This window comes from Cydia amplana, chromosome 21 (assembly GCF_948474715.1).
Source record: "Cydia amplana chromosome 21, ilCydAmpl1.1, whole genome shotgun sequence".
NCBI lineage: Eukaryota > Metazoa > Arthropoda > Insecta > Lepidoptera > Tortricidae > Cydia > Cydia amplana.
In genome coordinates, this window is record NC_086089.1 from 5,709,159 (window position 1) to 5,725,122 (window position 15,964).

General features: G+C 35.4%; 1 protein-coding gene across 1 annotated transcript in view; it reads left to right on the plus strand.

Moving 5' to 3' along the window:
- Positions 1-9,023: 9,023 nt before the first annotated feature.
- LOC134657877 (transcription factor AP-2-epsilon) overlaps positions 9,024-15,964 on the plus strand; it is an 85,116-nt gene continuing 78,175 nt past the window's right edge. The window contains exon 1 of the mRNA XM_063513457.1: positions 9,024-9,630. The gene's annotated coding sequence lies outside the window, so the exon portion shown is untranslated. The remainder of the gene's footprint in view (positions 9,631-15,964) is intronic.

Here is a 15,964-nt window from a genome sequence, read left to right on the forward strand (position 1 = left end):
AACATCTGAGAGAGAGAGCATGTTGGCGCGCATAGTATTGGAAAGCTAATACGCACAATTTAAAGATGTATTTTACATGTACATATATCTATCTTGCGTTAATAAGTGCCTTTGTCAGAACAATAACGCACCTAATTAGTATTGAATATTCAAATACATAGCTACGTAATTAAATTTAGTGTACCTACATAGTAAGATTGAGAAAAGCTAAGTATTCTACTAGGTAATTTGCTTAAAATTTAATTAAGTCGTTATTATTAATTAATCTCAAACAGGTGGGCTGATTTTTATTTTGTTGTTGCTTCTTTACGAATATACGAAATCACAGCTTGTCTCACAGCGCAATATCTGAACACGCACTCTAACGCCCTGACAATAGAGGCGTGTTCCGATATTTGTGAGCACCTTGGCCGCTCCGATATATCTGATGGCGACTGTACACGGTACACCACACTTATCTTTGCGTTTTTAACCTAAGTAACACATTCATACCTATAAAATGTTTTGAATCTTATATCAAAATGGAATAAAAACGGTCACCCATTTGATTAATCTTATTCGGATTGTAAAAAATGCCGTTAGAATCGCGGATTCCAAATTCTAATTACGTAACCGTGACCCATAACGGCACCGTGACAAAAGGCGGCTAAAACAAAAAGACATATAAGTCATATAACCCCAAAATGGGTAAATTTATTACAACAGTTGTGTAACAAAAAATAAATAAATAATAATCTTGACAGTTTAAGTTATTTTTAATTGATGGAAGGTGTTGGGTCACCGTGCATAATCTGACACAAATGAGCTGTTAATGTGTCATGCCGATTTGTTTTTTTGGTCGCCGGCAATTTTTAAGGAGATTGGACGGTTAGGTTGCGATTGCCTATTGTTTTTGGTTATTTTTTTTTGTGCAAAGTTATCACTCGTGTTTTTTGGTAGTCGTTACGAAAAAATATAAAAACATGATGATAGAGAAATGTTTTTCTTGTATTCACATATTTCATATGTGTTATGTTATGTATATCTACTAAAAGTGTACTTTATACTAAACTTACTAAAGGTAAAGATATGTTCTGTTCCTTAATGTGAAAAACTTTTGAATGAGCACTAACTCGACTTTAGCACAGAATAAGTAATAGTAGGTATTGTCATACAGAACGGCCACGCACCGCCCCGCCCCGACTCGCATTACCTCACCCCGCAACATGGCTCTGGCGGACTTCTGGCGTACTCCCAGTAAAGCGACTTACCCACACATACACAATGACGCGTGTACAGACGTGCCGCGCACACATATAAACGCAAATGATTTTTGATGTATGGCGTGTCCGCCCTGTGACTTTAGTAGCAGGCGTAATTTTTTTTTATTAGTCCTAAATTAATTAACTCGCACTGACATAAGGAACTAATATTAAATCAATATTACACTTGACATGAAATCATCAGTATACTTTTTTGTCATACGGTATTAAACTGACAAAATATATGTTATTATTTTTAACCATTTGTGGTTTCAATTCATCGAAATCGAGGTTTTGAATAATAATCTAAATAAATTATGAACGCCTTCCTACTGTATTTTATCGACATGAACTGTCATTTATAACACAAATGTATGATTACACGTTTTACCTATATCGAAACCACCCCATAATTACCTTCACAATACAAAAAATACAACTTTCAATTTAAAGAAAGCCCCGAAAAGTTCGACGCGCGCCAAATGTCCAACACCTCGGGGTGTTTATTAAAGTGCCAGCTTTACTTTAGCCTCGGTCTGTGAATTCACCGACGTAAATGCCTAAGTAGAACTAGAAACATTGCATTTAACTTAATAATGACAATAGATTGATATGTATAGTAAAACCATGCTTTAGAACAATGTAATAATTAAATTAGTATGTACCGTACCAATGAGTTTTTCGAAATTAAAGTACGAAATATCATCAGATATTTACCAGTCGCTTTTCGGTGAAGGAAAACATCGTGAGGAAACCGGAATAATGCCAATAAGGCCTAGTTTCCCCTCTGGGTTGGAAGGTCAGATGGTAGTCGCTTTCGTAAAAACTGGTGCCCATGGCAATTACTGAGATTAGTTGCCAAGCGGACCCCAGGCTCCCATGAGCCATGACAAAATGTCGGGACAACGCGAGGACGATGAGTAGGTAAACAAATATGTCATGCTCATTATTCTACAGATTTTATATTGTTATACATATACGAAAAATAAAAATAAATGAATAAAAAATATATTTCGAAGTACGTTTGAGTTGATATCGAGTGATTATTGCTTGTTTTTTTTTCACTTACTTACTTATCGATGAAATGAAATATCCTTAAAAAAACAACTCAAAACCTAACCACACAAAATTAATTATACTGATTATTTAAAACGCCAAAATTCGAAAATCACTAGTGTCGCCACACACCAAATTCAGACCACACAATGAAATGACAGCTGACGGTGAAATTATTTTATTAATTTTGAAGTTACGCGGTTTTCGCTTTAGGCGTTTGTGTTTTAACAAAGAACTTTTAAGGATGTCATTTTCTATCTTTTGTTTTTTGTAAGTACCTCTAGGTACTTAAAATTTACAAATATTCTTTTTAAATATAAAATTAATGAATAAGTATTCTTTCTTAAGTTAAAATGTTCCATAACTGGATTTCGCAACTAAATAAAAAAAATTGAGACAATCTTATACAATAGACAAAGCTTGCCTCACACTCCTCACAGTATCATACGATATGGGGCTGTCCATAAATTACGTCATCTATTTTTGACGATTTTTGTCTCCCCCCCCCCCTAAAATCATCCAAAAATCATGCTTCGAATGACCCCGTTTCCTCCTAGGTCTTGCTACCATCATCCGATGGTCAGACCCCCCCCCCTAATTTGAAATGACGTAATTTATGAATAGCCCCTCTGTACAGTATTGGTATAATGCACTGTAGCAAATAAAGTTGTGAGGAAATATTGTAACCGAAATGTTAATTATAAACCTTCCGAACCTTGTATTTAAAGCAGCCAGCAGTTAGACGCAGAAGATAAAACAAAAAAAAGTTAAAACAATTATGTAAGTACATACCTACAATTACTAAAACTTTTAACCGTCAGTATGTGAGCACAAGCTCTAAATTAACTTTAGTACCTAAAGTCTTACTTTTCTCATTTCACTAGGAACAATTTAAACTTCGAGACATTACCGAGATACAAGTAATATATCACACACACATAGGTAGGTACCTATGCATACGTACATACGCAACATATAGGTATGTACCTGTATGTATGTGTGACATTCGTGTGTCGGAATCTCACTGTAAGATATACAATTAATTATACGTATATAACACTAGCTGTTGCCCGCGACTTCGTACGCGTGGATTTGTATATTGGTGGTTATATATTCTACATTAGCTTAGAACATTATGCAGCAAAAGATCGCAGTAAGACGGTTAATCATTTGTTAATTATTAATATTACAACGCATGATACTTGTCTTTCACAACCTACGAAGCTTCAAGCCCCTAACTGAATAAAATTGTTCTCGATATAATCCCTCTCAACCAGAAGATTTTCATGTCCTCTATTTAATAAAACCTACTACTTAACTACCTATTTACGAAGTTTGAAGTTCCTAGCTTTAAATAAAATTTGAACCCTATACAAACTTTCAACCCCTTTTTAACCATTTTAGGGGATGAATTTTTACAAACGCTGAAATTACTTTTCTTGTATTTTAATAATATGCCTATATACAAAGTTTACAACGATTAAAGTCCCGCACTCAAATGAATGTTTGACCTCTATACAAATCTTCAACCCCTTATTCACCACCATGGGGATGAATTATCAAAAACTCTGAAATTAGTTTTCTTCTCTTTTGATGAAATACCTTTTTACGAAGTTTCAAGTTTGTTTGCAACTTTACAAACTTTCAACCCCCTTTCGACCCTTTAAGAGATGAATTTTAAAAACGCTGAATTTACTTTTCTCGTATTATAATAAAATGCCATTTTACAAAGACTCACAAAAATGTTTGATCTCCATACAAACTTTTTACCCTTTTTCACCACTTTGAGAGATGAATTTTCAAAAACGCTGAAAAAAGTTTTCTTCTCTTTTAATAAAATACCCTTTTAAGAAGTCTCGAGTTCCTAGCTTAAAATAAAATTTGAACCCCATAAAAACTTTCAACCCCTTTTTAACCCTTTTAAGGGATGTACTTTTAAAAACGCTGAAATTACTTTTCTTGTATTCTAATAAATGCCTCTGTACAAAAATTCAAGCCCCGCACTCACAAAAATATCTGATCTCCATACAAACTTTCAACCCCTTTTTCACCACCTTGAGATATGAATTTTCAAAAACGCTGAAATAAATTTTTTGCAGTTTTAATTTAATACCTTTTTACGAAGTTTCAAGTTCCTAGCTTAAAATAAAATTTGAAACCCGTACAAACTTTCAACCCCTTTTTAACCCTGTTAGGGGATGAATTTTACAAAACGCTAAAATTACTTTTCCTGTCTTCTAATAATATCCCCAAATCCAAAGATTCAAGTCCCGCGCTCGAAAAAATGTTTGATATCAATACAAACTTTCAACCCCTTTTTCACCACCTTATAGGATGAATTTTCAAAAACGCTGAAATTAGTTTTCTTGTATTTTAATTTAATAACTTTTAACAAAGTTTCATGTTCCTAGCTTAAAATAAAATTTGAACGCTATACGAACTTCAACCCCTTTTAAACCCTATTAGAGGATGAATTTTACAAAACGCTGAAATTACTTTTCCTGTCTTCTAATAATATCCTCAAATCCAAAGATTTAAGTCCCGCGCTCGAAAAAATGTTTGATATCAATACAAATTTTCAACCCCTTTTTCACCACCTTACAGGATGAATTTTCAAAAACGCTGAAATTAGTTTTCTTGTATTTTAATTTAATACCTTTTTACGAAGTTTCAAGTTCCTAGCTTAAAATAAAATTTGAAACCCGTACAAACTTTCAACCCCTTTTTAACCCTGTTAGGGGATGAATTTTACAAAACGCTGAAATTACTTTTCCTGTCTTCTAATAATATCCCCAAATACAAAGACTCAAGTCCCGCGCTCGAAAAAATATTTGATATCCATTCAAACTTTCAACCCCTTTTTCACCACCTTAGGGGATGAATTTTCAAAAACACTGACATTAGTTTTCTTGTATTATAATTTAATAACTTTTTACAAAGTTACAAGTTCCTAGCTTAAAATAAAATTTGAACCCTATACGAACCTTCAACCCTATTAGGGGATGAATTTTACAAAACGCTGAAATTACTTTTCTTGTCTTCTAATAATATCCCCAAATGCAAAGATTCAAGTCCCGCGCTCGAAAAAATATTTGATATCCATACAAACTTTCAACCCCTTTTTCACCACCTTAGGGGATGAATTTTCAAAAACGCAGAAAATAGTTTTCTTGCATATTAAAAATATATCTCTTTACGAAGTTTCAAGTTCTTAGCTTAAAATAAAATTTGAAACCTATACGAATTTTAAACCCTTTTTTAACCCTGTTAGGGGATGAATTTTACAAAACGCTGAAATTACTTTTCCTGTCTTCTAATAATATCCCCAAATACAAAGACTCAAGTCCCGCGCTCGAAAAAATATTTGATATCCATACAAACTTTCAACCCCTTTTTCACCACCTTAGGGGATGAATTTTCAAAAACGCTGAAATTAGTTTTCTTGTATTTTAATTTAACACCTTTTTGCCAAGTTTCAAGTTCCTAGATCAAAATAAAATTTGCACCCCAAGACGAACTTTCATCCCCTTTTTAACCCCCTTAGGGGTTGAGTTCCAAAAACGTTGCAATTACTTTTTTTTGTAATCGGCTATTATGCCTTTCTAAGAAGTTTCAAAGCATTTGTAATGGATTTAAACTTTCAACCCCTTTTTAACCCTGTTAGGGGATGAATTTTCAAAAACGCTGATATTACTTTTCCTGTCTTATAATAATATCCCCATATACAAAGTTTCAAGTCCCACACTCACAAAAATATTTGATCTCCATATAAACTTTCAACCCCTTTTTCACCACCTTGGGGGATGAATTTTCAAAAACGATGAAATTAGTTTTCTTGTATTTTAATTTAATACCTTTTTGCAAAGTTTCAAGTTCCTAGATCAAAATAAAATTTGCACCCCAAGACGAACTTTCATCCCCTTTTTAACCCCCTTAGGGGTTGAATTTCCAAAAACGCTGCAATTACTTTTTTTTTGTAATCGGCTATTATGCCTTTCTAAGAAGTTTCAAAGCATTTGTAATGGATTCAAACTTTCAACCCCTTTTTAACCCTGTTAGGGGATGAATTTTCAAAAACGCTGAAATTACTTTTCCTGTCTTATAATAATATCCCCATATGCAAAGTTTCAAGTCCCACACTCACAAAAATATTTGATCACCATACAAACTTTTAACCCCTTTTTCACCCCCTTGGGGGATGAATTTTCAAAAACGCTGAAATTAGTTTTCTTGTTTTTTAATATAATACATTTTTACAAAGTTTCAAATTCTTAGCTTAAAATAAAACTTGTTCCCCATACAACCTTTCATCCCCTTTTTAACCCCCTTAGGGGTTGAATTTTTCAAAATCGCTTCTTATCTCTTGTACACTTTATAAATGCAACCTAGTGTGCAAATTTCAACTTTCTATCTTTTGTAGTTTCGGCTCTGCGTTGATGAATCAGTCAGTCAGTCAGTCAGTCAGTCAGTCAGTCAGTCAGTCAGGACACTTGCATTTATATATATAGATATAAATAAGTATGCATTTATGATGCTCGGATTTTAGCGATTCTTTGAGATTTCACCTTTTTGGTACCCTTTGTAGAAACTTACATATCTATACTTTATACATTTTATTTACCTACATAGTAGGTACGAGTATAATTATGTACCATTCTGGAATATTCCTACTTGTTCAAAAGTATTTGTTACAAATTACAATATAATTGGTCTATACCTACTCTATATCACTCCATATACCTGGTATAAAACAAAGTCGCTTCCCGCTGTCTGTCTGTATGTATGTATGCTTAGATCTTTAAAACTACGCAACGGATTTTGATGCGGTTTTTTTAATCGATAGAGTGATTCAAGAGGAAGGTTTATGTATAATTTGTTAACCCGTGCAAAGCAGGGGCGGGTCGCTAGTACAAATATATAAAGACGTGTCTATATCTCTTCGTTAAGCTATTATAGAATACTTTTGAGATGACAGTCCGTTCCGCTACTTTTGATGCTAAGTGTAAGTTCAAAACACTTGGACACAAAAAACCAAACTGGCAATGTTTGACGATTTATGGCATAAAATTGTGAACCTGCTATTTAGGTGGACTCATCGACTTGGGTGCGCCACTTTAACACATTCATTGCCACCCAGCCAAACAAGACATCCGCGCCAGGCCACAAAAATTTCATCATATAAAGCTGTAGTAAGTACCACGATCCAGACTATCGGGTCGTCCGGCCTGGGAACGAAATCATAAAATACCCCACCCCATACTTAGTCGGGTTTTCGCAGGGTTTTCGGCACTGAATGTGTTAAAAATGAAATTCCTATGGAAATAGAATGGCACCGACACACTTTGTCGCTGTCAAGCTGTGTAATGTTAGCTTAACGAATTCTAGAGTCGGACCAAGCTAATTATGCGCGCCATTTTCTATGACAAAGTGTGGCCATGTCATCATTAATGCCATATTTCTAGGAAATGTTTATTAATGACCCCGCCTTACTTCGTTTTATTGAAGACGGTGCAGAATTAGCTTTAGAGTACTTTAGACGGACTCTAGCTGCTTGTGCAAGAATAATTAGGTACCTATAATACTTATTAAGGAATCTGTTGATAAGATAAAACCCTACCTACCTACCTAGGTACCTAACCCTACCTAAACCTACTTATTAAGGGATCTGTTGGTGGAGTAAATAAGGTATAATTTATTGCTCTACTTTAATAGTAGTTTATGTGACTGCTACATATAATGAGAGGCATTAAAATACAAGTGTGGGTTTTAGAAACGAACGTTAGTGAGTTTCTTAAAAGGTTCACACGAGTATTATAATGCCTAATTATGTACAGTTACATACACTACTTTATCTAAACACATACTTAAAACTAACTAAAAGATAAACTGTACGTCAAATGGCGGTGAATGAAAACTTTTTTCACACATGTCACACATCCGTAGTTTTTTTAAATTCCTAGACAAAAGAATGAAGTCCCTATTCTCATGTCACTCGAGATCAAATATCGTGCGGTTTATATTAAAAAAACATACTAAATTGACGTTTCGTGACGATAACTGTTTTATCTATGGATACTAGAATAGAGACCCACTTGAGTTTTGACTGCTGTTCCAAATTTAAACTCATAACCTTACAAAAATCTATAACGTTACCTATGTACTCGTACATTAAAGTACAAATTTTCCTACTACCACAGATAAAAAAGTTCTCATAGTAAAATTGGTTGTAATAAAGCTTGTCATTTCCTACGGTTTCTGAACGCATTATAGTGCTCTAATGACATGTGTGTAGATAAATAGTAGTTTTATTTGTCATGTTAAAAAATGAAGACGACAAGACTCTGTTTCTAAGTGGAAATAAAACTGTCTTTACTTAGAACAGTTTAAGTTACGAATACTGTCCCACTGAAAATCATTATTTTCGGCCGAAACTAGAATAAAACCGAACAATCGGGAAAAAAATCCGAACAAACTGCTTGTAAAGTTTCGAAGTAAAAAAACTCTTACATTATTATTAGACAAATAAGTTTCACAATTCACAATATTACCTTAAAAGTAAAGTGAAACCAACCTAAAAAGTAACATGTGTTTTTTACGAATTCTATTCTGCTTCCTTCCAGTTTTTGCTTCAGATTACTCCTTACACTACCAATAGGTAAAGTGTAACAAACCCAAAAAAGCATTTTTTGCCAAAACCTTTTTCTTGTCTCATTCAGAGTTAAAAATGGATAGTTGTTTAATTTTAACTATTTTCTACACATTTCAATAGAAATAAACAAACGTAAACACGAATCTCTCGAAAAAAGAGCAAACATTAAGCAGCCTGACCAAACAAATCGTCGCAGGCGCAATCTGTACACAGCCATAAAAAAATCAAATATCGAACACAAACGTCACATATTAACCGCTCACTCAACCCTACAATAGCCATAAAGAATTACAATTAATCGCTGCGACGAGAAATGCCACCGCGTTAAAAAAACGTCAAAATATCTATGCCCCCACTGGGCCCACTGACTACTGACCGCCAATGGGGGAGCCCGTTTGGCGGCTCGCTACCACTTTCGGGCCAATGGGGCTCCCCGGGGCGGAGCCTGGAGCGCCGCGCGGCGTTTCGCCCCCAGCGAAAACCTTTTCGCCTCCAGTCGTTTACCGATAAGCCTGAGGGATGGTCGGTTGTTATTACATTCGGTACGTGAGCGGATGGCTCGGGGCATAATCGATAATGCGGAAGGCAAGCCAGTGACTGTTGTGATATGAGACATTTTGTGTTCTGTGATATGTTTGCCTTAGTATAGATAGCATGAACCTTTATATGCAGTGTCACCGCGAGGTATGGATACGATTGCTTACTTATTAGCCTTATAGATATGGAGTGCTGTGGTTAACAAGTGTGTATATTAATAATGTAGGTATACTTACATGTATAAGTGTCTGATAAGTCGACTTTTGACTTAAACCGTCGTGACTTACCAATTAGTTTTAGGAAGAAATAAGGATACAAACATAAAATTTAAAACAAAAACTGAATTTACTTACCTACTTTTGAAGAAAAATACCGATTTATTAAATGAAATTTTGAATCTATAACTGCACATAATGTCATAATTATTATATTTAAAAAAAATCGTGACAGTAAAATATTGTAGTAACTGCTGTTGCACCTAATTACCTTCATTCATTTATAATTAAAAGAAATCACGGTAATTATACACGATATACATATTATTTCCGAAACATTTGTTAATATAAAATAATTGTTGAGAAAAAAAGTATTTTACAAACACCAATACCGTAAACAAAACACAAACTCCCCACAAATCTTATTATCTAACTTTTTGGCATCCTTTGTTGCGGGGGTTTACATTAAAAAGGTATAATGAGGGTTTTTTTTTATAAATGGAGACTTATAATCTAATAAGATTGTATTAATATTTACATTTATTTTAATAAAGCTTTTCGCTGTTGTCTTTTTGGGTGATTAGGTATACCTAGTATTAAATTAAATTTCGTTCTCTATTTCTTAACTTGTTAATTTTAGTTATACCTACAAATAGTTTTATAATCTATAACTAATCTGATTAATCAAATTTACAAATACGTTAGTTTTATAATTGATTGTTAAGTACTTATCTACTATCTTTGAATCGAGTTTTTATTACTACACAAATATATTTTTTTAAAGCAAAAAAAAGGAAATAATTATGCTGCTATCAATTTTATAAACTAGAAGCCTTCTGTCTTTAGCTTCGAAGATGAGACTTTATGTTTTTAGGTGTAGGTATTCAACCTAGGAACGCCGACGGGAAAATCAAACTTTCTTTGATCAAATTTGGTACAGTAAGTGCCGTAAGTACAGTAAGTATACAGTAAGTACCTATAGTAGGTAAGGGACGTCGTCGCACGTCGACATACTTACTAGAAAAGTGGATATTACTTTAGCTCCTAAACACTCTTTTTTTTTTTTAACAAATACTAATATTAAACTAAAACCCCATCTTATTTAGTTCGGCCACAATGAAACTTTACGTGTATTCCCAGACCTCAACAGTCACAGAAACTCACAAACCCTATATTTAAAAGTTCAAAATATACTTTCCCGCCTTAAAACCAAAACTAAGTAACATTTCATCCAAGAAACTTGACACAAGAAAGGGCCCAATCCTTTATTTGTAGCATTCTATGAAGCGTATAATTATGGCGGCCAACGTACGTTATACTTTGAAATTTTATAATTGGTGGTCCTTGGCACAAATTGCCGGGACATCCTTTTCAAACAGGTAAAACAATAAAAAATAACTTTTTGCGATATCGGTATCTTAAGTTGAAAGTTTCGAAAATTAAATGTTTTTGACTTGTGTGGTTTTACTATAAAAAAACGCTATGATGTAAAGACGAATGTAACTTCAGCATTTTTTGCAGCAGCAAAAGATGACTTACGTAGTTTTAGTCCCCAGTCCTTTTAACAAAGCGTTTTAGAAAAGTTATTGCTAAAAAAACTAGGTATCAATATTATCATAATAAATATTGATACAAATAAAGGACTGCCAATCTACATAAACAAGTTTTTATTTTATTGCAATATTCATAGGTATAAAACTATGTTGCCTTCAAAATTTGCAAGCTATTTTTCGACCAGTTTCTGGTACCTATCCAATTAAACAGAACTTAGAGATTCTTATGAAATATAAAAGTCCGAAGATATAGGAGCTCTGTGATTTATTTAATCGTATGGCATAAATACAAAAATAGGCATATTTATACAATAATATACAAAAGAAAAAAAATAAAACGAAAATTTAAACGTCATCATTCAGGGTGCTGAGCCATACAGCTGCATCGGGTGTGAGATACAGCAGATCTTCTGGTGGCCCTTGGGATGAATGGAGGGGGCAGCGCTGGATAATAGATAGATATGGAACCGAAAGCGGAACCAGATGTTTTAAATTTAGTTTATCGGAACCAGAAACGGAATCGGAACCGAAAACGGAACCGGAACCAGAACCGGAGCCTGAGTCAGTACTATCAGTAGGTATACATTATATAACACAACACTTAAAAAGTTAAAAACATTGCAATCTCGATTTCGGGACTGCAATGTTGCATACAAATTCCATTATTTAACCAGTTCCAAACTTTAAATGGCCATATCAAATGAAGGCATAGGTCCATTAAACAGCCAAACAGATGATCAGCACTTATTATTATAATGTTGGTACCGCGACTATTTAGGTGTCTCAAATACGTTGGCGTATTTTCAGCAGAAAAATACACTTCTTTTTTTTTAAGGCGGGAAGCAAATCTTTTTAATGGTTTTACTTTTTTCTGTGAAAATTAGAACGTTGCTTCTGTAAAATATTTCTATTTCTTGCACCATTTTTGAGAAAAGCACTATATATGACTCGGCTGGAAGGCTACTTGCTGGCTTCGGATTCAATTAAACGGACTCCCAAGGTCGTCCGTTTAAAACGAATCCTCAGCCTGCAAGTAGCTACTTCCGAACCTCGACAATAATGTACTATTAGTTAAATTCGAAAACACGGATAAACCAGAACATCTAATTACTGCAGCACGTGGCAAGCGGGGCTATGAGCGAATGACTGCTATAAACCTGTTTGTTTTTGATGTACACCGCTCATGTCCCGCTGCCGCGCTAAGCATTGACATCCGATATAACTTCCGTTTCAAAAGTAACGGAACCGGAACAGAAACGGATGTGTAATACCAAACGGAAGTTCCGACTTAACGGAAACGGAGCTCTGTAACATCCCTGGTCTGGTCCTCTTCGCCGCAATCACACAGAGCTGAGTCCCTGATAAATGAGTCTGTGATAAATGATAAAACAGCTCAACGCTCTGTGATAAGTGATAAATTTTCTATTTTCTTTCTAAATTGGATATTTTTTTGACAATTTTATGTTAGTTCTACTCAGATTACGAGATTTGTGGCTACATCGTTAGTATTGCCCCAATGTGTGGCGATGTGATAGTTCTCTTTTATTATGTATTTAATTAATTATTATTGCATAATAATAAAACTATAAATAGCCAAGGACATCCATCTAAGTTACTGCCAAAAGACTGATGTAACAACAACATTTGAATTGACATTTTAAAAAGATGCCTTACGTAGTTTTAAGTGGCCGAGTATCCATAGAACTCCATTCCTACCGGCTTACCCATTTAGGGCCAGCTGAGCACGTTACTTTATTCTAAAAAAAACAAACAAACAGCAAGCCAAACACACTCCGGCTTACCCAGCGAATATTTTCGATGCGATGCCACTGGTAGTTTTAATCCTCAGTCCATATTCCACTTTTTCTGACTAAGTACAGATTGATTTAGTGTTCAGATGAAAGGTAAAATTCTTGAATGAGTCCCGGGGTATCTCTATACTTGACAATATTTCCATCTTCACAGTGGCGTAGCGTGAACTAATCTTGCCGTGGGCAAAGTCGTATCTGCGAGGCCCTTTTGTTTCACTGTGCCCTAAGGGGCCTCGCGCGAGTCCCCCCTTGGGGCGCGAGGCCGTGGGCGACGGCTCACTTTGCCCACGCCTATCTACGCCACTGCATCTTCACCACTTGGGTCTTAGATGGTTGGTATTGGCAGTGCTCAGTTGTGCGTTGCTCCAGAAACGACCTGCCTCGCACAGCTAAACTCTGGAATGAACTGTCGCCTGCGGTATACATTTCCGGACCGATACCACCTTCAAGAAAAGAGCGAACTCCCATCTTAAAGGCCGGCCACGCACTCGCAACGCCTCTGAGGGGCAAGCGCGAAAACCGAAATTCGCAAATTGCGGGGATCTTTCTCTTTTACTACAATGCAAGCTTAATTAGAGTGACAGAGAAAAATGCCCGCAATTTGCGAAATTCTATTTTCGCGGTTATAGCCCTGTTGTTGCAGGTGTCCATGGGCGACGGTAATTGCTTACCATAGGCCATTCGTCTGCTCGTTTGCCAGCTTTATATTTAAAAAAACGCAAACGCATCATCAATTCAACGTTCCGACTGTAGACCGCCAAATTGAACCGCCGGCGAAAGAACCGACGGATGGTCAATAGCTATAGTAGATTGTTAGCTAAGGCAGGAAAGGCACTTCATTTCTGAAATGATGCCTTTCACCCGAGTTAAACATTCTACTTTTCATTTCGAATACGAGGAAAGTAAAATGCGTGTGTTTTTTTAAAAACATGAGAAAGTAGAATGTTTTATAGTAAATCTTAAGGGTACTTACTTTCAATTAACAATATAGTATGTATAGGCAAAAGTATCGTTATTTATGGAATGGAGAGTTAAATATCAGAATGCAAATAACAACACAACAACAAAAATAACAACAATAACAAATGCATGTAAACACAAATTTAAATTGCTTATCGTAAACAAATTAATACCTATAGTCGTACTTGGAACGTAAAATGCTCTAGTGCAGAAACGTATCATTTTCTGCACACCCACCGCGCGACCCACCCCTCGCATCCCGATTGCCCTGACGGCTTCGTCGAATAACTGTATTGTTTTATAGACTGTTGTAGTGCGCTGCCTACGTAGCAGAAAGATCCGAGTTCGTTCCGGGGTTGTGCACAAATCACGCGAGGTGTTTCTACTCCTTTTTGACCTCGCATGATTTGTGCACAAGCCCTGTTATTCTAGTTCGTTGATAATAGGTACCTACCACGTACCATAGAGAAAAAAATACATTTAGATTGCTCACTCACTCCATACATCAGTTTTAGTACCAAAAAGACTATTAGCATCTAGCATCGAGTAGCGGAACTATCAGAGGGCCTACCGCGAACCACGTTCGAAGTGTTACCTCCCTGTCACACTTACGTACGAATTTACAAGTGCGACAGAGAGGCAACACGTCGAACGTGGTTCGCGGTAGGCGCTCTGTACTGCTACATCTATTGTCAAGTAGCAGTACTGATAGTTCCGCTACTCGATGCTAGATGTAGACACTGAAATTAATAGTCTAACTGATGTATGGAGTGAGCACTCTTATCTTATTATATTTCTCTATGCACGTACAGAACAAATGGCCACATTCAACAGTACATAAACATTTCAAAACAAGAACTACCATGAAGAACCAATTCAATTTCAGCCAGCATAATAAAACAATTCGAAAATGGAACGCTGAAGTATTATTTAAAAAACCGCCGTTCCATTATGCCGCTGTCATCGGCTTGATAAGATTTAAATTAGCCCCACAATACGGCGCTGTCAAATCCGCCATTAATTTCGAATTTCGAACGGGAGCGGTGTTGCCAACCTTTTGGCCGTTACGACAATGGATGTAATTTTGGATTAATTCGGTGGATCCTTTATTTTAGAAAATTTAATTAATGTGGATTAGAGATATTATTTGATTTCATTCGGTTTACTTTTATCGTAAAATATTTCTATGGTTATAATATTAAGTTTATTTTTATGTTGAAATTTGACTCAAGAAGCGTCAAATTCTTGCCAAAAAAAATGTTTCTACTTTCATAGCTTTTACGTTCCTTGCTAGCCAATACTATCAAAATGGTAATTTTACCAAGAGTATATAAATATTATAAATTTATAAACCAACGTAGTATGCCTATTACCCACTCAAACCAAGTTATAAGTTATAATACTTAAAATAATACATATGTATTACAACTGCCGTATTCGAACTTCAAGATATTCACAAGAGACGACACGTACTAGATCCATTCTAGATACGTTATAGTTTGGATTTCAACTAGTTCTCTTTTGCAGCGCAATTCGGGCAACCAATGTCACTTTTACGATAGATCGTGTTAGATATGTATTAGATGTGAATTAGATCTCTAAGTAATATCTTGTGGAAATCGTTCAATCTCCAGAATCGCGGAAATGTCAAATTTGACAGGTTAGATCTTAAACATATCGTTATCGTATCTTGGCGATGTCTAAAAGATATCTAATAGATGTCTATTACAAAATCCGAATCGAGCCCCAAGTCCAGCTTATATGTAAGTACTAGCGACCCGCCCCGGCTTCGCACGGGTTAACAAATTATACATAAAACTTCCTCTTGAATCACTCTATCTATTGAAAAAAAAGCGGCCAAGTGCGAGTCGGACTCGCCCATGAAGGGTTCCGTATTTAGGCGATTTATGACGTATAAAAAAAAACTTCTTACTAGATCTCG